Source organism: Megascapheus bottae, chromosome 14 (assembly GCF_031878675.1).
Source record: "Megascapheus bottae isolate mThoBot1 chromosome 14, mThoBot2.hap1, whole genome shotgun sequence".
Taxonomy (NCBI): Eukaryota; Metazoa; Chordata; class Mammalia; order Rodentia; family Geomyidae; genus Megascapheus; species Megascapheus bottae.
This window is the reverse complement of record NC_143522.1, coordinates 3,913,913-3,938,815: the sequence shown is the minus strand read 5'-3', so window position 1 is coordinate 3,938,815 and position 24,903 is coordinate 3,913,913. Positions and strand designations below refer to the sequence as shown.

Below are 24,903 nucleotides of genomic sequence, written 5' to 3'. Positions count from 1 at the left end.
GAGGCACAGAGGGAACTAAGAGACTCATCTCCAATTAACCTCTAGAAAATGGGAAGTGGGACTTGGCTCATGGATAGGGTGGTAGCCTTGAGCTGAAGAGCTCAGGGACAACGCTCAGGCTGAGTTCCAGCCCCATGACCCACAAAAAAAAGAAAAGAAAAGAAATTTTATGTGTCTTTGGTGATACCTTTCACTTAAATTTCTCTTCTTTCCACATGTTTTATAAAGCATTCTAAGTTTCTGTCTACTTGGCCTGACATTCATTGTTCAAAGGGATCCTTCTCTAACTATTTGTAATCTCAGTTTTTCTCCTTGTGTTTTCATGGAACTATTGTTTATTTTTTCTACCTATTTCACATTTGGTCTAAGAACAAAAATGTTAAGATTTCTAATTTCCTACACTCAGCTGACTTGTACCAAATATATAGGAGATAACAAGAGCATATACATAGTTTTAGAGAAAACCAGTCTGGTGCTATTTAACTTTGTAAGCAAGGAGAAAAGGTACTACTCTTTCCAGTTAGTGAATTGGCACAATAACTTTCTAGCCATTTTGTTTTTATTGGTCCTGGGGCTTTAACTCTGGGTCTGAGTAATGTCCCTGTGCCTCTTTGTGCCCAAAGCTAGCAGTGCCACTTCCAGCTTTTTCTGAGTTATTTAATGGAGATAAGAGTAACACAGACTTTCCTGCCTGAGTTGGCTTCAAACCGTGGTCCTCAGATCTCAGCCTCCTGCACAGCTAGGATTACATGTGAGTCACTGGCACCCAGCTTCCTTGCCAATTTTTAAAACAAGGTTGGGTTTTTAAATTTCTGGGTGGACTTGTAGGGTATTTTTTTAAAGACCTGTCCAACTAGCATCTTTCAGTGTTAAAGACATAAAAGCAAATGGCCAAAGACAATGTTTAGTTATGGAAACTTCATAACCCAAACAAGTTTTTATAAGCCAGGGCAGGGGTTGTTAGGACCATCTGGTTGAAGGGATGTTTAGGAACTGGGCACAGAAGCTGAGGGAGTGAAAATGAGATACATGGGGTAGATAGATAAATCATGAAAAGGGCCAGAGTTACTCTCCTTCCAACTTCTTACACAGTGCAGCAGAAATTTTGTAGTCAAATGGCCACCAACAATGATATGCACAACATGGGGGGAAACTGAAGACTCTATTACTATGGAATTTGATTTCTTGAGTCAAAAGATGGATAACAGGAAAAAAAATCCAAGGAGGAAACAGAATGTTCTCCCAGTGACATAATCATAGAAATTAAGGATGCCCTTTCTTTTCAAGAATTATGTCTTTAATTGCTTTACCCATTTAGTAACTGTCATGTTGGTTGCCTTGGACTGTAGCTTTTGGAGATCCCTCTATATTCTCAGATGCCTAACTGGCAAGGTTTTTCTCTTGTTCTGTATGTTGTCTCTTCAGTCTGGTGACTATTTCCTCTTCTGTGCAGAAGATTTCTAATAGTATTTGTCAATCCTTGTTCTTATGCTTACTTCTTCGGAAAGTTGTTTTCTATGCTTATATCTGCCAGTATTTTTTCTCTGTGTTTACATAATAGTTTCTGGTATTATTTCAATGCTTTGTAGTATTTTTGGGGGGGAGTAGAATTCTTTCACTTTTTTAGCTAAAATTATTCCTGGTTATTTGTTGTCCTTGTGAAGGGGATTGTTTTCCTGAAGTTTTTCTATGCTTATTAACTAGGAAAAGGAGAGGTTAAAGGCAATGAAGGGAGAGTGACCATCCATGAGCCAGAAAGCTGAAAAAGAACACAAGCCCTGGTAGCAGAAATGAGAAAGAAAAAAAAAGAATGGGGATATTTATTTAGCATTCTTATTTTATTCCTAATTTCTATTACTGTTTTTTTCCCAGAGCATTTATTACTAAAGCATGTTGACTTTTTTCCCCCCAGAAACAGACATCAGCCATTTCTTATGTGGTTAATTTTTCTGTCCATCTTGAGTAGAGTCTATAGGATTCTTTAAATACAGAATCATGTCATCTGCAAACAGGGTCTGTATTAGGATCCTCCTCCTTACACCTTATAAGTAGCTGAGATGAGGATATATATCGCTACACCTAATTTGTTTGTTTATTTTGGATAGGACCCTGTTTACATTTTGCTTTGCTTGTGTTGATCTCAAACTTGAAATTCTCCTGATCCCTCCCTCCTGAAAGGCTGAGATTATAAGGATGAGATACTGTTCTCAGATTATTTACTGCTTTTGGGAGTGAGGGTTTTGCTTAGCCATCATTTTTGGTTGCAATAATGAACTTTTGATTTATAGAACTAGCAAGGAAAATGAAGTAGTAGGAAAAATATGTAGAGACTAACATTTAAGGTAAAAGAAAAATGCAATTTCTTGCATATAATTAATATATTAAGAAGGTTAGCTTTTGAATAAGAAAAAATATTGCTGAATCTCCTGAGGAGGGGATTATTAAAGTTATTTTCATTTTTCCTACTTAAAAATTTTATGATGAGCCAGGCACCAGTGGCTCATGCCTGTAATCTTAGCTACTCAGGAGGCTGAGATCTGAGGATCACAGCACAAAAGACCATGAGACTATCTCCGATTAACTGCAGGAAAATCAGAAGTGGCACTGTGGCTCAATGGTAGAGTACTAGCCTTGAGCAGAAGAGACCATGCCCAGGCCCAGATTTCAAACCCCACAACTGATAAAAAAAAATATGATGCACAGAGTACTTGATAAAAGCTCAATAACTATATGCATATGACCATACAAAACTATATTTTATGAAATGAACTCCAAGGAAAGGAAACAAAAGACATTTTAGTCGCTGTTGTTCTGTTTTTGTTTTCTTTTCCATTTGTCTTGTTTGTTATTGGGAGGGCACAGGAAAGGTAGAACAAAATGTGAACAAATGTAACAGTAGCATTCACTAGATGCTGTAGAAAATTCATCTTGTGCATGGGGATGGGAGGGAAAAACTGGGAGAGAGAAAGAAAAAGGAAGACATGGTTCAAGAAGAATTATATTCATTACCTGACTCATGCAGCTGGAATTCCTCTGTGTATCAACTCTGCAAAACTTTAAAAATAAAATTTAAAAATTTAAAGACATTATAATGGTATATAATTATGAGACAGTAATATTTTGGTACATCTCTATAATGTCAGTCACATCAAAATAATTAAAATTTTAATCTTTGTTTTTCTTCTTCCTTTCTGTGTCTCTCTCTGGCTCTTTCTGGCTCTTTGTTTTATCAGTTGTGAGACTTGAACTCAGGGCCTGGCACTTACTGTTGCTGAGCTTTTTTGCTCGTCTAGTGCTCTATCACTTTGACCTACAGCTCTGCTTCTGGTTTTCTGGTGGTTAATTGGAGATAAGGGTCTCATAGACTGGCTTCAGGCTTTGGTCCTAATATCTGAGCTTCTTGCATAGGTAGGATTACAAGCATGAGCCACCAGCATTCGGTTCATTTCTTTATGTTTAGAGTCTTCAGTATCTTTTTTCTAATCTGTTGTAGAATATGTAATTGATATTTGTCATCCATATTACTGTGTGGAACAGTAAGATTTATTGCTTTTCACTGTGCAAAAGATCTGAATGGCAGTTCCCAGAAGAAGAGATCTGTCTGGCCAACAGATCAATGAAAATATGCTGAGTGAGATTAGCTTTCAGCAAAATGCAAATCAAAACTATGGTGACATATCATGTTACACATTAGGATTGCTATTGTCAAAGAGGCAGAAAATAAGAAATGCCAGTGTGGGTGTGAAGGAAATGTTTCACTGTTATTGGTTATGTGGATTCATGCAGCTATTACTAATGACAGTATGCAGGTTTCTACAAATACAAAGAACAGGTGTCAGGATGATCCAGTATGATCCAGCTGTCTCACTTCTGGGAATATAGGAAATTAAATGCAATCATTGTAACCAAGAAACACTGCCTGTCTTTGTTTGCTGTAGCACTATTCACAATAGCTAAGATGTGGGATCAACTTACATGCCTGTCAACAGATGTGTAGAGAAAAACAGACTATAAACTATGGGCTGCTACTCATTAAGAAAAAGAATGACATTTTGCTACATGCAGCAAAATGGATGGAGCTGGGAGACATGATATCAGGCAAAGTTAAGCAGAAATAGCATATGCAGAAGCCAAAAAAACTGAGATTTGAATGCATAATGGAGATTACTAACGATTAAGAAGGATGGAGACAGTAAAGGGAAAGAGGTTGGATTAGGTAGTTGGTCTCACAACAGTCTTTTTGACTGGTAGGAAAAACAAATTTAAGTAACTGTGACAAATCAAAGTTTTATTGTTAAGATGTATAAAACTTATTCATGACTATTGATTTCCTTCTGCCTATTAAAAAGCCTCCATTCAATTGCATAAAAACAAGTGAAGGAAGAAAAGATACATGCCAAATTCTGGGCCTGCAGAGGTGTAAGGATTCCTGGTAATTAGATCCTCAGTGAGGCCGCCTCTTAAAATGCTTCTGAGGCTACACACCATATGCTTTACTGAACAAGAGGAAAATTATATTTGGCATCCACACCTCTGCTTTAAATAGAATCTAACAACAGAGCAGAAGATTCATGTGGTAGTCCACACATTCAATTGTTTAAACAGTGCTTGGTAATACAAAACATGTAACTTTAAAATGCAATAATGAAGTGTTTCAGATATAAAAAAAAAAGCAATTGGGAACCAAAGTGATGACTGGAAATAAGATCTAAGAACTACGTTTCACTATAGATAGGAAATCAGTAGAAGTAAAAATTGCAAAGTTGAAATGTATGTGTTGTTCAATATGATTATAAGATAAGCTAAAAACTTAACATATTCATGAATCATCTTTTATTGATTAACATAAATATCACAAGAACTAAAACTTAAACGTAAATAATGGTTATGAAATGTTAGAGGAAAATTTTAGATGCGTTTCCTTTCTTTGTACGTATAAATAGATTTGATTAAGTAAGATGTGAATCCTTTCACACACATAAGAAAGCTCCATGAACCATTAAAATAGGATAAAGTGTTTTCACCAAATACTACAGTGAAAAGTCAATAACCATAATATACAAGGTGACTTTACAAATCAGTAAGAATTAAACTATCTGGAGAGAAAAATATAGTTAAGTAATTTCTCGAAAACAAAAATGTAAATGAATAATACATGTACAAATTTTCAGTTGTAACCATATTAACCAAAACAGCAAGAAATAAGAAGTCGTTTTTTGAATGTGTATGTGGTGGCCCTGAGGGGTTGAATCCTGCAACTTACTTACGAGGCTGTCACTGTAGTGCTGAGCCATACCTCCAGTATTGGTTTTCCCTCGTCATTTTTAGGTTCAGATTTTGCTTCTTGCCCAGGCATACATACTTTTAGGTTTCCCATCATCACTGGAATCATAAGCATATGCCACTGCATCCAGATTCCTCTCTAGTGAGAGGTAGTCACATGAATTTTCCTACCCAGGCTTCTCTAGCACCTTTCCAGTCTCAGCCCCCCATGTGTCTGGGCTAATGTGCTTACACCACTGTGCCTGGCGGTGGTTTGAAAAGGTGTGTGGCAAACTTTTTTGCCTGGGCTGAGATCAAGTCATGTTCTTCTAGCCAAAGCTTTTATGTCAAATGGACTAAGATATCATCCAGTCATCGACATCACCCAGTCTTAGCGAAGGCTGAAATGACTGGCTCTGGAAGGTGTTTAAATGGATAGAGTAGTTTTCAAAAGCAGTTTATTAAGACACTGTGCATTAGGGTAGAGGGATGGTACCCTAAAGCTCAAGTGAGGTATCTCTTTCTTTTTTCTGTCTACACATATTTCTTCAGTTGTGCTGTCTCATCTCATGACTATGACATATGATAACAACTTCCCAATACACATATTCATCTTGTTTCTGTTCTTCAGCTAAAGATTCCAGCTCATGCCCAATGATGTTGTCCAAAGTTAGACTCCGGATCTTCTAAAAAGGTGCTCTACAGACACCTTACCCAAGCAATCAAAGGAAGTGAAACCTTTCAGTTTCTTAGGACAAAGCCCTAAGCATTAAACTTCCATCAGATCCTTTGAACTCTACTTCTACCTATTTTACTGTTGCCTGGCACAAATTACCATCATGTCCTACCTAAGTTGTTTGACATATTAACTAATTGGTCGGTGCCTCTCACTTTACTGTTTTGTCTATTCTCAATAGAGTAGCCAGTGAATATACCTAAGTGTTACCTGTCTATCTCTCTGTCTACCTGCCTGTGTGTCTGTGTCTATCATTCTATCCTCATAATCAGTCATAAGAAAGCTTTCCACATAACTGTTGATCTGTCTTTCTGTCCAGCCACTTACACAATTACTTTTGCTTCAGGCATTTGAAACTTAAAATAAAAAAATGCCAAAGTGAAAGATTGATGATAAAGTCAGTAACTGTAGGTATATGGTCTTAGAATTATGGATATTAAGCTCATTGAATCCTCAGTAATTAATTGGTCTTACCATATTTCTCATTGTACATTTCATTGATGGTTTCTTTTCTATATTTTTATATTTTTAATATTCAAATGGTTCCACATGGAGGTTCCAATTGAACATATCTAGTGCTTCTTGATTACAGTCACCTCTTCTATCATTTTCCTCCATTCCCCTTAGCTCCTCCCCCAGGTGTCATATCTACAAATTCAGCGCAATACTCATCAAAATCCCATTATCATTCTTCTCAGACAGAGAGAAAACAATTCCAAAATTCATATGGAACTATAAGACATCCCAGATAGTTAAAGCAGTTCTTCTTTTTTTTTTGTCAGTCTTGGGACTTGAACTCTAGACCTGGGTGCTGTCCCTGAGCTCTTCAGCTCAAGGCTACTGCCCTACCCCTTGAACCACAGGGCCACTTCCAGTTTTCTGGAGATTAACTGGAGATAAGAATTTCATGGACGTTTTAGTGCCTGGGCTAGCTTTGAACCATGATCCTCAGAGCTCAGCCTATTGAGTAGCTAAGATTATAGTTGTGAGCCACCGCTCCTGGCTTAGTTAAAGCAATTCTGAGCAAAATGTTCAAGGCTTGGAGGTATCACACAATTCCAGTTCTTCAGATTTTTTATTGTTAGAAGATAAAATTTATTTTGGAAAAAAAAAAGAAACAATGTCTGCTTTCAGACTTCTCTTCTGGGTTAGTTCGAAAACAGCTATTATTTTTTTTTTCCTTTCTGAGTACAATGGAATTTAATGATGCATTGCAGTTAATTAGAGGAAAACATTCACCCCAATTACTAGGATTTCCTTCTATCTTTTCAATGTATTTAGTTTTATGGATTTTTGAATTTAGCTTTAACCCCCAGCAAATTAATCACTATGATTTCATTCAGTATTAATTTATTTTCTATGAATAATGTTTTCTCTAATACAATTGTAGAATAAAAATTTGATAGGGAAATTGTAATATTTTTATCGGAAAAGTTAGTTTTAGGCAATATGGTTTTTTTAATAGAATAATGCCTTGATTTATTTCAGTTGACAATGTTTTATTGATTATTAACTTGCATAGTTGCTTTTGATTCTTTTTAAAAATTAATAACCAAATCCATCCCCTGGGATATCCTAATATTTTGTTCACTTAAAAGACTAGGAAATAGGTGGAATAAGAGGATTTTAAGGGAAAGAAAAAATTATGGGAAAATAGAAAGGATGATGTTGAAGCTCAGAAAAATCTATTCTGCAGTTTGAAATAACTTTGCTGGGAAATAATTCAACTGAAATAAATGGTAAGGGACGTAAATTTTAGCTTAGGGACCATGCAAAAATGTATAACTTGAATAATGTAGAAGCAACATATTTCTCAATATCGTAAATATTTTCCCAGCTTATTTTATAGAGTGAAGTGTAGGTACTACTTTTATTTGCATTTTACCATATTCTTTTCCTCTTAACATATAGCTTGAAAGAAGTCAGTAGAAAACAATCTTTGGTCCTCATTTTTGCTTCCTGTGTTTTATGTAAGCCTAAAATGCTTGTGGAAAAATGTCATGAAATAAAACGCCTGGGACATTTATACAAACCTTTCTGACAGCATTGTGCCTATAGAATTTTAAACAGATTGAGACTTTGAATGTTTTAGACTTATAAATTCTATTTTAATCAAACATATCAGAGTTGAAAATTGTAACTTTTCAAGCTGTAACCAAACATGAGAATGGACCTTTATCAGAGCCACATCAGTCTCTTATGTGTTACCCACTGAAGTCATATGGAATAAGCATTCAGAGTTATAACTGTTCTTTATCTTTTCTAGCTGGCCTGCATGCCTTACCCAAGAAAGTAGATTTTACCTAAAACTCCAAATTTTTATTTTCTTCCTATGTATCAGAAGTTAAACAACACTTAAGAGGGCTTATTAGAAATATTACAGACCGATGACAACATTAATATTTTCCTGTAGTGATCATTTCCAGCACTTAAGTGTATACATTATTTGTATACACTTTCATTAGAGAATCCTCTAATGAAAGTTTTAGTGCTGTGAATGAACATTTTGCATGTCAGATATTAGGCAATATATTATTTTCCTATAGTAATCATAAAGAATGGGGCATTGTAGAACTAAGCTAAATATGAATGACTTAACTCTAGGAATAAGATTTGGCGTAAGATCTTGTTTTGGGTTATGTTGCCATTGCTTCAGTAAGTGCAGTCTGGTTTGCGTTTTGTGTTCTTGTCACTTGCCTGTTGGCCTATTAGGAAGACATAATCATTTGGTCGTCATAGTACAGGAATGTGAAGAAGGAGCCATTCACACAGTTCATGGCTCACACTATGATGACTTCCTCTGTAACTTGGCTTTGTCTCAGTGGTGGAGGGGCCTGTGTCCTTCCATGTTCATGTCTGCAGTGGAGAGACCACTGTGCATCTTAATTGGCTAAACAATGAAAATGATTGCATGGTGCCTGGAAAGCTCAGGAGAGTAAGAACAGGTAGCAAATAGTTCAGTTCATTCTGATCAGAATACATTTATTCACTTGCCTCTTAATCTGTAATGATTACAACATATCTGGTACCATTTTCTTAATCTTTGCTGGTGGCATTTAGTGAGTCCTCCCTCCCTCCCTACCTTCCTCTCTCCTTCCATTCCTTCCTTCTTGCTTCACTCCCTTTCTTCCTCCATCTTTTTTTTCCCTCCCTCCATTTCTCTTTCCTTACCTTCCTCCTGTACTGGTGCTTGAGGTCTCATGTTCTCCCCTGTCTTTGTAGAGCCATAGCTCTACTTTTAGCTTTTTGCTGGTTAAGTGGAGGTAAGTGTAAGTGTGTCATGAACTCATCTGACTGAACCATGATCCTCAGATCTCAGCCTCATGGGTAGCTAAGATTACAGGGATGAGCCACCAGAGAGATCCCAGCTTGTTTTCTTTAAATGTAGATTTTAAAAAAAGAAATAAATATAGATGAGAAGAGAATATCAATTGCACTATAATTTGCATGAGCAAAGTATTTCTATGTACATTGCACAAAGTACATAAATATATTTAGACTTTGAGGAAAAATGAATTATGAATAAATCCACATGCAGATGGTGTTGTACTGTGAACAGGCATTTACACTGCCTTGATTGATCTGTTTTCAGACTCCCATTAAAGAAAATCTGCAGTAATGGCTAGTGAAATTTCTATTTTAAATGAGATCATACATGCTTTTTACAACCTTTACAGGCTTTAGTTATTAATTTATTTTTGTGCCAGTCCTGGGGCTGGAACTCAGAGCCTAGGCCTGTCTCTGAGATTCTTTTGCTCAAAGCCAGTACTCTACCAGTTGAGCCACAGCTCCATTTCTGACTTGTTTGGTAAGTAATTGGAGAGAAGAGTTCATGAATTTTTTTTTTTTAATCTGGCTTTTAAAAGTGATCTCTGATCTCAGCCTCCTGAGTAGCTAGGATTACAAGGCCCCACCTATACCCAGCTTGCAGGGGTGTGTGTGTGTGTGTGTGTGTGTGTGTGTGTGTGTGTGTGTGTGTGTCTGTTTCCATCTTGGAGTTTGAACTCAAGGCCTGGGCACTGTCCCTGAGCTTCTTTGAATCAAGGTTAGTGCTCTACCAGTTGAGCAACCCCCCACTTTTGGCTTTTTTGATAGTTTACTGGAATAAGAATGTCAGATTTCCCTGATGTAGCTGGCTTGGAACTGTAATCCTCATCTCTCAGCTTCCTGAGTTGCTAGGATTACAATCATGAGCCAACAGCTCCCAGCTTTGGATGTGTGTGCGTGTGTGTGTGTGTGTGTGTGTGTGTGTGTGTGTGTGTGTTAAAGATTGGATTGTACAAATGGTTGACATTTATGAACTAGAAAAGCTTTTTTTTCATATATTTTTATTGTAATTAATAGAAAGGTTACATGATATTTGCCAGATAGATGGTGCATTAATTCCCATGCATTGAAACCCTCTCACATGTCTTGGTCTTCATTTCCCTCCCCCCCCACCCCTCATCTTGTTTTCTCCCATTCCTTATCCGATTTCAGATAACCAAATACAAATGTATCTGATATATCAGGTAACAAAGTGAGATAGTGTATCAATATGAGATAACCAAGGGACAGCAAAAGTGATGAGAGATAACATAGTACCTTAAGAACATCATTCATTATATGGTTTATGCTTACATCATATTTTAAATGACAAGTTTAACAAACAATTGTTCAAGGAGGGAATCTCTAATTACAATCTCTGGGACTTAGTATTTAGAACTTAATCAAAATTAGGCTAAGGGTTTGTATGTCATAGAAACATATCAATTTATGAAATAAAACATTATGTCTATAGAGTCATAGGTTTTATGTCTATATAGTTATGTTTGTATTTCTATTACCATGTCCATAGCTTTGAGTATGCAGTTATTGAGTCCTCGCTCTTGTACTCTTTGGATTTAATAGCCACATATTAAGGATACCATGTGCCTTTTGTTCCTTAGGTCTTGATTTGTCTCACTCAACATGATTCGCTCCAGATTCATCCACTTCCCTGCAAATGCCATTATTTTATCTTGTCTGTTGGCTATCTAGAATTCCATTGAGTATATATACCACATTTTCTGTATCCATTCATCTGCAGTAGGGCATCTGGGTTGTTTCCACCGCATGGCTATTGTGAATAGTGCAGATAAACATAGCTGAGCAGGTGTCTTTATAATATCCTGGGTCATGCTGTTCAGGATAGATGCCCAGAAGTGGTATGGTGGGATCATAGGGAAGGTCTATTTTCAGTTCTTTAAGGAACCTCCACACTGCTTTCCAGAGTGGCTGAACTAGTCTACAATCCCACCAGCAGTGTAGTAGGGTTCCTTTTTCTGCACAACCCCACCAGCATCTGTCATTGTCTGAGTTCAAAATCTTGGCCATTCTTGTTGGGGTAAGGTGGTATCTTAGGGTTGTTTTTATTTGCATTTCCTTTATGACCATAGATGATGAACATTTTCTCATATGTTTTTCTGCCATTTTAATCTCTTCTTCTGATAGGTCTCTCTTTAGTTCCCTTGCCCATTTAGTGAATGGTTTATTGGGTTTTCAGGGGATTAGTTTCTTGAGTTCCCTGTAGATACTAGATATTAAGCATTTGTCAGATATATTGTTGGTGAATATCTTTTCCCAGTTGGTTGGCTGTCTCTCTACTTTTGCAACTATGTTTTTAACTGTACAGAAACTTTTTATTTTTAGGTGGACCCATTTATCGAGTCTCTCTCCAATCTGTTGTGACCCTGGGATTCTGTTTAGGAATCTATTGCCTGTGCCTATGAGTTCCAGTGTCTCTCCTACTTTATCATGTAGCAGTTTCACAGTTTCCAGTCTGACGTTGAGGTCTTTGATCCACTTCGAGTTAATGCTTGTGCTGGAGAAATGCTAGGGTCAATTTTTAGTTTTCTGCATGTGGCTGCCCAGTTTTGCCAGCAACAATAATTGAATAGGCTGTGTTTGTTCCATTGTATATCTTTGGGTCCTTTGTCAAATACAAATTGCCTGTAGGTATGTGGTTCTATTTCTGGATCTTCTATTCTGTTCCACTGGTCTTCTGGTCTGTTTTTGTGCCAGTACCAAGCAGTTTTTTTTATTATGGCTCTATAGTAGAGTTTGAAGTCTGGTATTGTAATACCACCAGCATTGCTCTTTTTGCCTAGAATTGTTTTGGCTATTCTAGGTCTTTTCTTGTTCCATATGAATCTTTGGATTATATCTTCAATTTCCGTAAAGAATGTCTTTTGGATTTTGATGGGGATTGCATTGAATTTGTATATCAATTTTGGCAGTAGAGCCATTTTCACTATGTTGACTCTTCCTAGCCATGAGCATGGGATGTCTTTCCATTTCCTAGTGTCCTCTTTAATTTCTTTAATTAGGCTTTTATAGTTTTCATTGAATAATTCCTTTACATCTTTGGTTAATTATATTCCTAAATATTTTATTCTTTTGGGGGCTATTGTGAATGGGATCATTTTCTTGATTTGGCCTTCTGTTTGTGTATTGTTGGTGTACAAGAAGGCTACTAACTTCTGAAGATTGATTTTGTATCCTGCCACTTTGCTAAAGTGGTTTATTAATTCTAGAAGTTTGGGAGTGGAGTTTGTTGGGTCACTCAAGTAGAGGATCATGTCGTCTGCGAATAAGGATAGTTTAATTTCTTCTTTCCCTATGTGGATCCCTTTGATGTCCTTTTCTTGCCTTATTGCTCTGGCTAAGGGTTCCAGCACTATACTGAAGAGAAGTGGAGAGAGTGGGCATCCCTGTCTAGTTCCTGATTTTAAGGTGAATGGTTCCAGTCTTTCACCATACTGGCTGTAGGTTTTTCATATATGGCTTTCACTATTTTGAGGAATGTACCTCTTATTCCTATTTTTCTAGTGCTTTCAACATGAAAGCACTAGAAAATATAAGATGTTTCCCTTTCTGTACTTCCTGTTGTTGCTATTATCATTATTTGACTGTGTTGTGATTTTTAAATTTTTCTTCTAGGTATTTGTAGGTTTTTCCTCTCCGCCCACCCTCCCCTCTCTTTCTTGTTTTTGTGATATTAAAGAAATGATGCCTGTGTTTTTGGCACAGGCTGGTTGCTTTTGATTTTGTATTCATTTATATTCCATGAAGTACTGAAAATCCTCTTTCAGCTCCTTTAAGGACTAGTGCCCAGTAACCACAGACATCCCTGACTGGCACAGCAGAAGGCAGCAAGCAGGTGGGAGAAAACATAGTGAAGAGTTAGAAGTAAGGGGAAAATGATTAGGTGAGAAAGAGATTCTCCTAGCTGTGCTCTACCAGTTGCCTGAGGTGTGGTTCCATTTCCCCTGTGTGTGCTGACAGAAGCAGGGAGAGGGCCACATGGCTGCATCACATGATAGAATTATGTCCTTTCCAGGGATAACCTCTTCCTCACCTTAGTATCTATGACGATTACTGGGGATTGTCAAGTTGGGTGGATTGAGAAATGTCTGGGGGTTGAATGGGGCCCATCTGTCACCTGTGTCTGTGTCTCTGAGGAGGCTCCTAGGACCTTAGCTCACCTGGGCTCTGACTACTGGTTTCATTCCCTGATGGACTAAAGTTGTGGATAGACTTTTGGGAGGTAGTGGAACTATGGGAGTCGGGCCCGGGTGGGAAGGTGTTGGTTACTGGGGAATGTTCATAGAGGTATATCTCCAACTAGACTCTTCCTGTCAGTGTTCTACTTCATTCCTGTTTGTCATGATAATTAGATGTTTCATGACACCTGCCCCATTATGATGGACTGAAACCTCTAAAACGGCGAGGAAAATGAAACCTTTCCTTTGTTTAAGTTGTCTGTGTAAGAACCTTCATGTCTTCATATTCTAAACTTTTTCTGGAGAACAATTTTAGTTCTCTGTTTTTTGCTAGGCTGTGGTCAGAGATGCTCCAGATGCATACTTCTCTATATCTAATTTATCTAATTAGCACACTCTTTCTTTCTTTCTTTCTTTCTTTCTTTCTTTCTTTCTTTTCCTTTCATTGTTGGGGTAATGTATAGAGGGGTTATAATTACATTTGCCAGGTAGTAGATGCATTACTTTTTACACATTGATACTCCTTGTCAGTTTTTTTGTCTCCATTTCCCTCCCCCTACCCACTCCCAATCATCTTCCCTCCTTCCCTTTCCTATTTCAAATAAACAGATAAACAAGTATACAATATACCAGATAACAAAGTCAGATACAGTAACAATGTGAGATTAACCAAAGGGCAAAAAAAGAGAAGAGACATAACAATACGTTAAGAACAACAATCACACAAGATAAAGCTCTCGTTTCCATATCTTAGAGATCCTTTCATTTAGTCTTATCCTATATGACCTTATGTACTTAGGTTTTGAGCTATTATAATCCTTTGCTAGGAGAGTCCTAGATGTGTACTAATTATTACAAATGAGGGAAACCATTGAGCCTATGTTTCTTTGAGTCTGGCTTACTTCCATTAATACGGTTTGGTTTTTTTTTTCCAATTCTTTGTATTTCATTACAAATGGGGCAATGTCATTCTTTCTTATGGCAGCATAGAATTCCATTGTGTATAAGTACCATATCTTCTTGATCCAATCATCTACTGAGGGGCATCTGGGTTGGTTCCATATCTTTGTTATGGTAAATAGTGCTGCAATGAACATCTTTATGCTAGTGGATTTAGCATGTCCTTGTTTCTGGATGTTTGGGTAAATGCCAGGGAATGGAATTGCTGGGTCATAGGGCAGCTCTATGTTTAGTCTTTTGAGGAACTGCCATACTGCTTTCCATAGAGGTTGAATGAGTTTACCCTCCCACCAACAATGTAGTAGTGATCCCTCCTGGCCACATCCCCGCCAGCATCTGTTGTTAATAGATTTCTTGATAATGACCATTCCAACTGGATTGAGGTAGAATCTCAGAGTTGTTTTGATCTGCATTTCTTTTATGGCCAGAGATGTCCATCATTTCTTCATGTGTCTATAGGTCATTCTGATTTCCTCATCAGAGAAACCTCTCTTTAAGTATTTAGCCCATCTTTTAATGTGATGGTTGTTTCTTTGAAGATTTGTTTTGGAGAGATTCAATGTTTTGAGCTGTAGATATCTTTTAGATATGAGGCCTTTGTCTGTTGTATGGCTAGTGAAGATCTTCTCCTGCTGTGGGTTTTCTATTTAACTTGCTAGCTATGTCCTTTGCAATGCAGAAGCTCAGCAGTTTAATGCAGTCCCATTTGTCCAAACGTTGTTTAATTTGTTATGTTTCTGGGTCTCTATTAGTAGGCTGCTTTTCTTTAGAATATGAAAAAAGCGTGCACATGGACTGCTTTTCTGCCCTTATCCAGAGACTTAATTAATATTTATTGAGATAACACAGGCATCTGTGTGAAGTGCCAGGAATGCGCAGGTAACCAGAGGACAACTGTGGATTTTTTTTTCTTCTTTTCCTGGGAATGAGAAAATAGTAGAGGAGTATTATAATCTTTTTCTTGAAAAATGCTTATCTTTGCCATGAAATTTGCTTTTTTTATTGGCTCTGTTTCTTGATTATATAACCATTTTGTTTCTAAAAATGTTTGTTTAATAGAAACAATGGTTATATAAAATGAGAAGTGAGACTTAAACTTGGTTAGCAATTCATAATCTTACCACTTATAGACCCTTCACCGTTGAAAGAGAAGCAACCCGACCTCGTCACAAATTGTACTCAGCAACTTAATTTAAGAGCTCCTCTTCCCTGTCCAATAGTACAATTTAAAGCATAAGAGCATCAGGGGGAAATTTCACATTTAATCTAGTAGTTATTATTTTGAGCGGTGTGCCTTGTAAAATGATAAATCGATGTTTACCTCAGTTTAGCATGTTTGAAAACACATAATTTCATAAACCATACAGAACTATGATAAGAAGTTGTTGATATGTCAAGCACTGGTGGCACACACCTGCAATGCTAGCTGCTCAGGAAGGTAAGATTTTTGCATTGTGAATCAAAACCAGCCAGCATAGAAAAGTCAGAGAAGCACCAAAAGAAGCTAGAAGTATAGGTGTGGCTCAAATGGTAGAATGGCAACCTTGAGCAAAAAAATATAAGGAACAGGCTCTGATTTCAAGCTTCAGTACTGGCGTGGGCAAGCACGCGCATATCCCCACTGTCCCACTCCCCACATTCATAGCACGTAGTTGGTTTTTGTTTTTGTTTTCAATTGTGGGACTTGAACTCTGAGCCTGAGCAATTCAGCTCAAGGCTACCGCTCTACCACTTGAGCCATAGTGTACTTCTGGTTTTCTGGTGGTTAATTGGAAATAAGAGTCTCATGGACTTTGGTGCCCGGGGTGGCTTTGAATTGTGATCCTCAGATCTCAGCCTCCTGAGTGGCTAGGATTACAGCATGAGCCACTAGTGCCCAGAAAGTAGTTGATTTCTTTTTCAACCATTCTCAACACAGTTGAGTTGCCTTCTTTCTTATGATAAGGAAGTAATCCCAAAGAGCAGTTTAAGCTTCAAATGCTTTTTATTCTTAACACATTATTATCCCTCCCAGTTTTGGTTAGAAGATTTTTAACAATGCTCATTTAGTTTTGTAATCAAATATTGTATGATTAGTGATAAATGGAGAATTCTTTCAAGAAAAGATAAAATTTTTTATGTTAAAAAATTAAGGCCTTACAAGAAATTTATGCAAGAAATACTTAGGAGATGTTGAGACATATTTTCATAGGATGTTTTGAGAATGACTTTCAATTTATATCGATTTCAGTATTTTGATATCCAATAATAAATGCCCAGTAAGCCCTGATCTATAGTCAAGATATTCAGTCTCTAGAATGGCAGTGTTGCCTCATAAACAGCCTCTGCCTCAAGAACTCATTGTCAAGCAAATCAGCTTCCACCTCTTGTCTGTATGAGCAGGCTCTGTGTTAAGTTCAAATAGGAAGTCTTGGCCTCCCAGCCTAAAGCACTGGAAGAACACCATGCCAATAATTAGGAGATAAGAGAACACACATTTAGACGATGTTCATCTCTAAGTGTCACTATTGTTAATGTTGCTTGCTTTTCCATTCATGTCATGGTTATACACCCTAAATGGTTTCTCATTTTAAAGCTAAGGGATCATCATCTCATCCCCCCTTCTTCTTTCCTCTCCTCTTAAAAATGTTTTCTTTGGCTTAGAGCAGGATGGTTTTCTCCTGCATTGAGAGTGGTGAAGTAAGTATACAATATATTCCTAAACAGACTAATGCTCTAGGATTTATGGAAACCTCTGACTCCTTATGAAAATGTTATACTACTTTTTCTTACTGGTGCTGGGGATCGAGCCCAGGACATTGCATTTGCTAAGCAAGTGTTTTGCCACTGAGCTACATCCTAGCCCTGCCATCTTTGATGACTATTTTTGCAAGTATTTTGAAGACAAGTAGTATCTGTTTGATAGTTCATTAATTCATAGAAGATATGTAATTTGACTAACCTGAATGGTCTAATTACAACCAGGAACAATGAAGGTTGGAATTGCACTGAACTTATTAGAATTGCTTAACTTAGAATAAATATTAAAATTAGCATTACAGCTTTCCAATATCGAGAGCATTTTCTTGTACTTGTGGTAGTGCTTAGGAAAAAGAGCTTCCACACACATTAAAAACACATTAAAAACATGCAAATTTTATTTTCTCAGACTTCCTGAAGAATTTAGTTTCTGTTTAAAACTTCAATAAACAATCATGTGGTATCTGTCTGTATGACAAAGCAGAAAATGCCAGCCTCATGTAGCTTATTCAGGAGACTGAGATGTATCAGTGGCCAACCTAGCCAGACACATCTGAGAGGCTCTTATTTTCAGGGGAGGGAAATGGGGACCAAGACATGAGAAAGGGTATCAATGTATGTGAATTAATGAACCTTCTATCTGGCAAATATAATGTAACCCTTCTATTAATTACAATAAAAATATATGAAAAAAATCCAGAAGTGGAGCCTGGCTCAAGTGGCAGAGCATCAGCTATGAGCAGAAAAGGCTAAGCAGAATTTCCAGGCCCTGGGCTCAACCCCAGTACTGGTATAAAAACAAAACAAAAAACCCAGGAGAGTAGATGATATATCAATAAGGTCCTGTTACTTAAGTAATACACACATATGCACCAGACAAACCAATTTTGTAATTTACATTTGACAAAATTCTAGAGCTAATATTTCTGATTTTAAATTTATCTTTAATTTGTTTTAAGAAAGTTCTACAGTGAAATCTCCCTGTAGACTTACAGAGGAATGGTTTCCTTTCTTTGGCACTTTGAGATCTAATGTAGATGAAAATGCAACAAAAATAAAACAGAGAAACAAAAGAAAACTATAGTTTGTCCATTTCTTCTTTCTCCATTGTTTATTTTAAGGAATTATATAGGAGATCAGAAGAACTCTCAAAACTCCAATATTAATGTTACAACCTTTATTTTCTAGCCAATAGAACACTTAGCTTCAGATTACCACTTAATAGACCTACTTTATTGGCACTGGTACAGGAAAGTGCTACTGTAAAGGGGTAAAATTATGTCCGACAAATGAATTTTCCTACTGACAAAGGCTTATGCTTTTTAAAAAGAATCCTAGGAAGAGCCTGTCTAATGTTATTAAATATTTTCCTTAAAGTTTTCACAAGCGTGTTATAATTGCATTATTTAAGACATTATTTCACCACAAGGAAATTAACTGTACTTAATGCATACCTATTTGGTCCCAGACTTGTAAATTCCATTAAAAAAAGACAGGTTGGTCATTACACTTGAAGGGTAAATTCTTAAAATGAAACAACACACATCAATTTTTCTATGCTCATATTTGTATTGGCTTTCGCACAAAATTGTAGGCTTCACATTGAATTAAAATCAACGTCAAATGAAACAATGAAACACACCACAAATACACATCCACAAGAAGATAAAGCATGAAACACAATGGATGTGTTTGGCCACCTGGAGGACTGTTGTCACTGAACATGGCCATATTAAGCTTTTGAATCTCTTGGCAGCTGAAGTAAAAAGATAAATGCTTTTGTCTGTGAAAGGGAGCAAACACAGTTGTCCTAAGTGTTTATAGTTTTCTCTGACATTGATTCTAAAAATGACTGTCATGTGAGACTTTGGCTTGCAACCAGTAGAATACATTGGTTAAGATCAGAGATTGGCAACCATTTTTGTAAAAGACCAGATAGTGAATAGTTTAATTTATGTTTTGTTCCACCTACTCAATTTTGCCAAAGAAGCATAAAGAGTATATAAATAAATGACCTTCTACAATTAAAAACTATAAACCACTTAAGAATTATAGAAGACACTTGAAAAGGAAACATCTCCTGTGTTTATAGATTGGCAGAATTAGTACTGTGAAAATGATTAGATTTTCTATAGATTCAGTGCAACAGCCACTTAACTCCCAATGCCATCCCTTCCAGAAGTAGTAAAAAGCAATCCTGCAAGTCCTGTGGAAGCACAACCCCCCAAAAGCCAGAAAAAGATGCGGAAAAGAAAAATTCCCTAGGCCTTATAAACTTGACTTTAAACAGTACGTCAGAGCAAGAATTAAAATAAGAAAACAAATCAAAACATGCAACATGATTTCTGACACAATACCAGAATAGTGAGCCAATAGAATAGAACAGAAAAATCAACAAATAAGCTCCTACAAACATAGCAGTAGCCACCTGATTCTTAACAAAGATGCCTCACACTTGAGAAATGTCCACATTTTCAACAATGTTTCTGGGGAAACAGAATACATACCTATAAGACAATATATCCTATTTCTCACCCTATACATATGTCACCTTAAAATGGATCAATACTTTAATAAGACTTGGAGCCAACAATATAGGCATAGACAATGATTTTCTGAATAGAACATAATAGCTCAGAAAAATATGCACAAGGATTGACAAACAGTACTGTATCAAATTAAAAAGCTTCTGAGCAAGATGCATTGTACTCATAAATTGTTGTATTAAATTAAAACCCCTTTGCACAACTTCTTAAGTGATAATAATAAATTAAAAATAAAAGTAATAAACATGCAAAACTTCTGAACAGCAAATGAAACAATGACTAGAATGAGAAGACAGCCAACCGAATGGAGGAAATTTTTATCAGCTCTTCATCCAATAAGGAATTAATATCTGGGACATATAAAGGACTCAAATAATTAAACATGGAAAGAATTAAAAATCCAGTCACTAAATGAGCAAATAACTTGAGTAGGCAATTCTCCAAGGAAATGTAAATGAACAATAAATACAAGAAGAAATGTCTAACATCCTTAGCTATCTGGGGAAATGAAAATCCAAATTACATTGAGATTCCATCTTCTTTCTTTCAAAATAGCTATTAACAAGAAAACAAACAAATGCTGATGAGGATGCAGGAGAAAAGGAACCATTATACACAGTTGATAAGAATTTAAATTTGTTCATCTACTATGGATATCAGTATGAAGGTTCTTCAAAAACCTAGATTTAGAGTTTCTATTTGATCCTGTTAAAGCACTTCTGGTTACATACCTTAAAGGCTCAAAGTCATGTGGAATCAAAGATGTCTGCACACCCATATTTGTTGCAGCACTGTGCACAAGAGCTAACTATGGAATCAGCTTTATGAATGTCCATCCATGGATGTATGGATAATGGAAATATGCTCTTATCTCTTACGGTATATTATTCAGCTATACATAGCAAAATTTTGTCATTTTCAAGAAAGCAGCACCTAGAAACAACCTTGCTCAACCACCAGTAGACTCAGAAAGACACATACTGCATGTTTTCTCTCATATGTCAAATCTAGAATTAAGTTTAAAAAGAGCCCCAAGTTACCAGGTGGCCATTAGGAAAGAAATGAACCACCCAGTGAAGGAGGAGGGACAAGAGTAGTTAATCGGGGTGAATATGATGATCGAACATTAGATACCATATATGAAAACAGCATAATGAAATGCACATGTTGTATAATTAAAACATAACCTTTAAATGGATAAACATAACCTAATTAAAAACATAACCTTTAAATAGATGTATTAGTTTGAATTCACTATATTTTTACAAGCCATAAAATATTCTTTTCAGAAATGCCACATCCATTCTTAGCTTACTGGCCATACATATACAGTAGCCAAGGAAGGTTGGACCCTGAGGTCAGGCCACAATTTTCTGAAGCTTATTGGAAATGATTTGGTCCCTAGTTAGACCATAAGGCTTACTCTCTTTTAGGTGGCAGTTTCTTTGCCCTATTTTAGTTTTCTTCATAGAGGCTCTATTGCAAGCTTGAGGACAGCTTCTACCAAATAGCAAGACCTTGTTTCAAAACAAAAACAAAAATAGAAGTATGATATGATCCAGAAATCCCACTTCTGGATATTTACCCTTGAAGAATTTAAGTATAAATGTGTGCTTCCATGGTCACTGCCATTTTAATTATGATTATGATGTGGAAACAACCTAAATGTTCATTGGATGGATACATTGATAAAGAACATTTAGTTCATACAAACAATGGACTCTTTTCCAACTCTAGAAAATATTCTGAAATATGTCATAAAAATGAATAGATCTTGAGTAAATTATGTTAAGTAAAACGATCACAAAAGGTCTCAGCATGCAACATACCTGAGGTATGTAAAAGAGTCAGACACTTGGATACAGAGTATAGTAGTGGTTTTCAGAGACTGAAAGTGGGGAGGAATGAGTAGTTACTGTTGTTGTTGGGTAGTTACTATTGTTGTTGGTCATACAAATGCTCAGATTTCTAGAGGTCTGATATGTGTCATCGTGTCTATGGTTAATACTATCGTACATCTAAAATTAAGAGATTAGATCTCAGAAGAAACATTTTTGACACAATTGAAAGTAAAGATACTTGAGGAAAATTTTTAGAATTAAACATTGAAAATTTCTTATATATGGCACAGCATGGCCAAACAACAAAGAGAAAGCAATACTGAGGAATCGAACCCAGGTCTTCGTTCATGCTAGGGAAGCTCTCTACCACTAGGCCAAACTCCCAGCCCACCTTTTGGGTTTTGTAGCATAACGATGGTGGCCTAAATTTGCTCCCAAATCTTTTCCCCAAATCCACACATTAACAAGGAGAACAAATGAAGTCACTCCCAGGGGCGAGCTAACAGCTTGAGTGAGAAACAGAATGGATCTGTGGGAAGGATGGATCTGAAATGGGTTCCAGAACTCACACTGAAGCTGAGTCATAGAGAATTACCAGAAACAGTGGAGGAGGAGTGTTCCTTTAGTCATGCTGGAGGGCAGACAACAGATGTCAGTGTTGACTAGCAGGAAGAGCAGGGTTGTCCTCAATGGAAATAAGGAGAAAAGAAGTTGAGGCAGTGAGTGGGGGGAGGGGGTGTGGTGAAGTGGCTTGGAGAGTGGTAAGGATAGAAGGCCACACTTCTGAGGCAGGGGAAGATTCTGCAAAGAGCAATGCTTTGCTTGCAAACTTGAAGGGGAAGAAGACAGTTAGCTATAGATAAGGGACCCAACAAACAAGACATCAGAAGTCAGATCCAAACAGTATTGTTTACTGAAAGAAAAGAATCCCCAAACTGCAAGGTAGTAACAGAAGAAGATGTCACTGAACAAAACTTGGTTATATGTAGGAAACAACAACAACAACAACATCTCTTTGTAAGGTCTGCCGAAAGGAAACTCCACACAGTTTAGAAGAGGGTTTATTGTGTGAGGAGAGAGCAGACCTCCTGCCACCCAAGATGGACTTGGAGCAAGAAAGCTTAATGCGGGAAGTGAGAGATTATAGAAGAGGAGAAGGTGTGGCCACAGCGGAAGTGGATGTGATCTCAGAGGATGGGGAAATACCTCAGTGGGGACCTCCCACTGCTCCCAGGCATGCCACTTACCAGGGTTACAGGTGCTAGGCGGGGATTTCCAGCGTGGAGGGGGAGAGAGACAAGGGAAGAAGTCATTTCTTCCAGGCAGACCTAACACTCTTCCCACAGTAACTTTTTTTTTTTAATCTCTGGCCTGCAGAGGATCATCTACTATTTTGCTAGTTACAAAATAATGCAGCCTAACTGATTATAAACAGAATAAAAGGAGAAATATTAAGATACTAGAAACTAAATTAGAAAAGAAAACAGACATCTCAACCTAAAAATATATCCTTTCTAAATAGACATAATGCAGAAAAAGAATGCAGCATCCAAATTAAGTTAGATATAGTGACATGGCAATTTAAGGTATTAAAAAACTCCATAAATTAGAAATCTTAAAAGTTGATATAAAATAAGGAGTTGATCAAAGTCAGAATTAATAGATGTAAACAAGGACAAATCTTACTAATGAACATTGAATTTAAAGTGATTGCATTCTAGATTCTGTTATATAAGGGGTCTAGGAATGAATATGAAGTATTATATGAAAGGTTGTAATGAAGAATAAAAATGGGATACAAAACTAGGTATAAATGACACAGCTCTGCAGTGGAGAAGACCATATATATATATATATATATGGATATAGAATTAATACTTATTAAAACATAAAACTACTTTTAAACTAAAATTCAAGAAATCATTATTAACAGAAAAATCAATACCTTAACTGACTTCTCTGGTCCATTGTATATCTGGGTTGATGCTTCTTTTCCAGTCAACTTCAAGGTATGTCCTACAAGGACCATATGATTTTTAGGAATACTTTTATTGTCTTTAAGTAGTTGTTCAAAGGAGTTGCCTTTTGCCAAAGCAGTTTATGAATATGGCGTGTCTGGATCACTGCCACTTCTTTCAAACATTCTCACCTATCCCTCCCAGTCCTTCCTTCCCTTACTTAATTTTAAAATATGTGTTTAATCATTTTTTGTCTTTTAACAGAGCAGTTTGTGAGCACAGTGCATCATTTTTGTCTGCTGTGGGGCTTGAACTCAGGGCCTGGGCACTGTCCCTAGCTTCTTTGTGCTTGAACCTAGTATTCTAGCATTTGAACCACAACCCCACTTACGGCTTTTGAGTTCATTGGAGATGACTATCATGGGGACTTTTCTGCCTGGGCCAACTTAGAACCCCGATCCACAGATTCAACCTCTTGAGTAGTTAGGATTACAGACCTGAGGCACCAGCACCCAGCTCATGCAAAGCTTCTTGATCTGTGTCCTCACTTCAGAATCTTCTCCCTCCTTCATCCCATCCCTTCCCTTACTTCTCAACTCTGTAGTATATACAATGAATTGCTGCCTGCACTTTTTCTTCTTCCCTGCTTCATTCTTCCATCTCTTTCTTCACCTCACCTGTTGTGATTGTCCATTTCCTGGTACTTACTATGTTGTGCTTTGATTTAGTTTTTTCCCCTCTTTTTTTTTTAAAGAATTATACTATCTAGGCTGTCCATAGAGTCTATTCGACTTCAGATAATTCATTTGCAACCACTTGCGTGACACCTATTGTGTTTACTTGTAGATTTATAGGCACATTCTAACCACCACAAATGAGGGAAACCAAGATACTAGGGTGGATAGGTTCTCTCATTAATAATTGAATAACATTTTAAAGTACCATGAAAATCAGACAAAAAGACCTGGACACATACAAAGCAAAGGCAATCAAGGTAATGTCAAATATTGTGACAGCAGTAGATAAAGCAAAATTACAGTGCAGCACTGTTTTGAACCTGGTTGCATGTATGGTCTCTATTGAAATAGTGCCTGAGAGTCCGTAGATGGGTCTGTGGATCCATTTGTATTGTGAATTTTTCTCTTGGTCCTATCTCTTGATTAGAGTGGATATGGAAATGTGGTAATGACTCTGATTGATATTAATTTTCTCCATATAGATGGTTTTTTTCCTTGTGGAAGTTAGTAAGTGTAGGAGTAAGCTAGCCTAATATAATTAGAGATTAAGGTGACTGCAGGAATGTTTTTATGCTTATAATCTCTCTATTATTGGAAAGGT

At 36.9% G+C, this 24,903-nt stretch overlaps 1 protein-coding gene across 1 annotated transcript in view; it reads left to right on the top strand.

The window, feature by feature from the left end:
• Kcnh5 (potassium voltage-gated channel subfamily H member 5) overlaps window positions 1-24,903 on the top strand; it is a 201,952-nt gene that overhangs the window by 108,348 nt on the left and 68,701 nt on the right. The window lies entirely within an intron of this gene.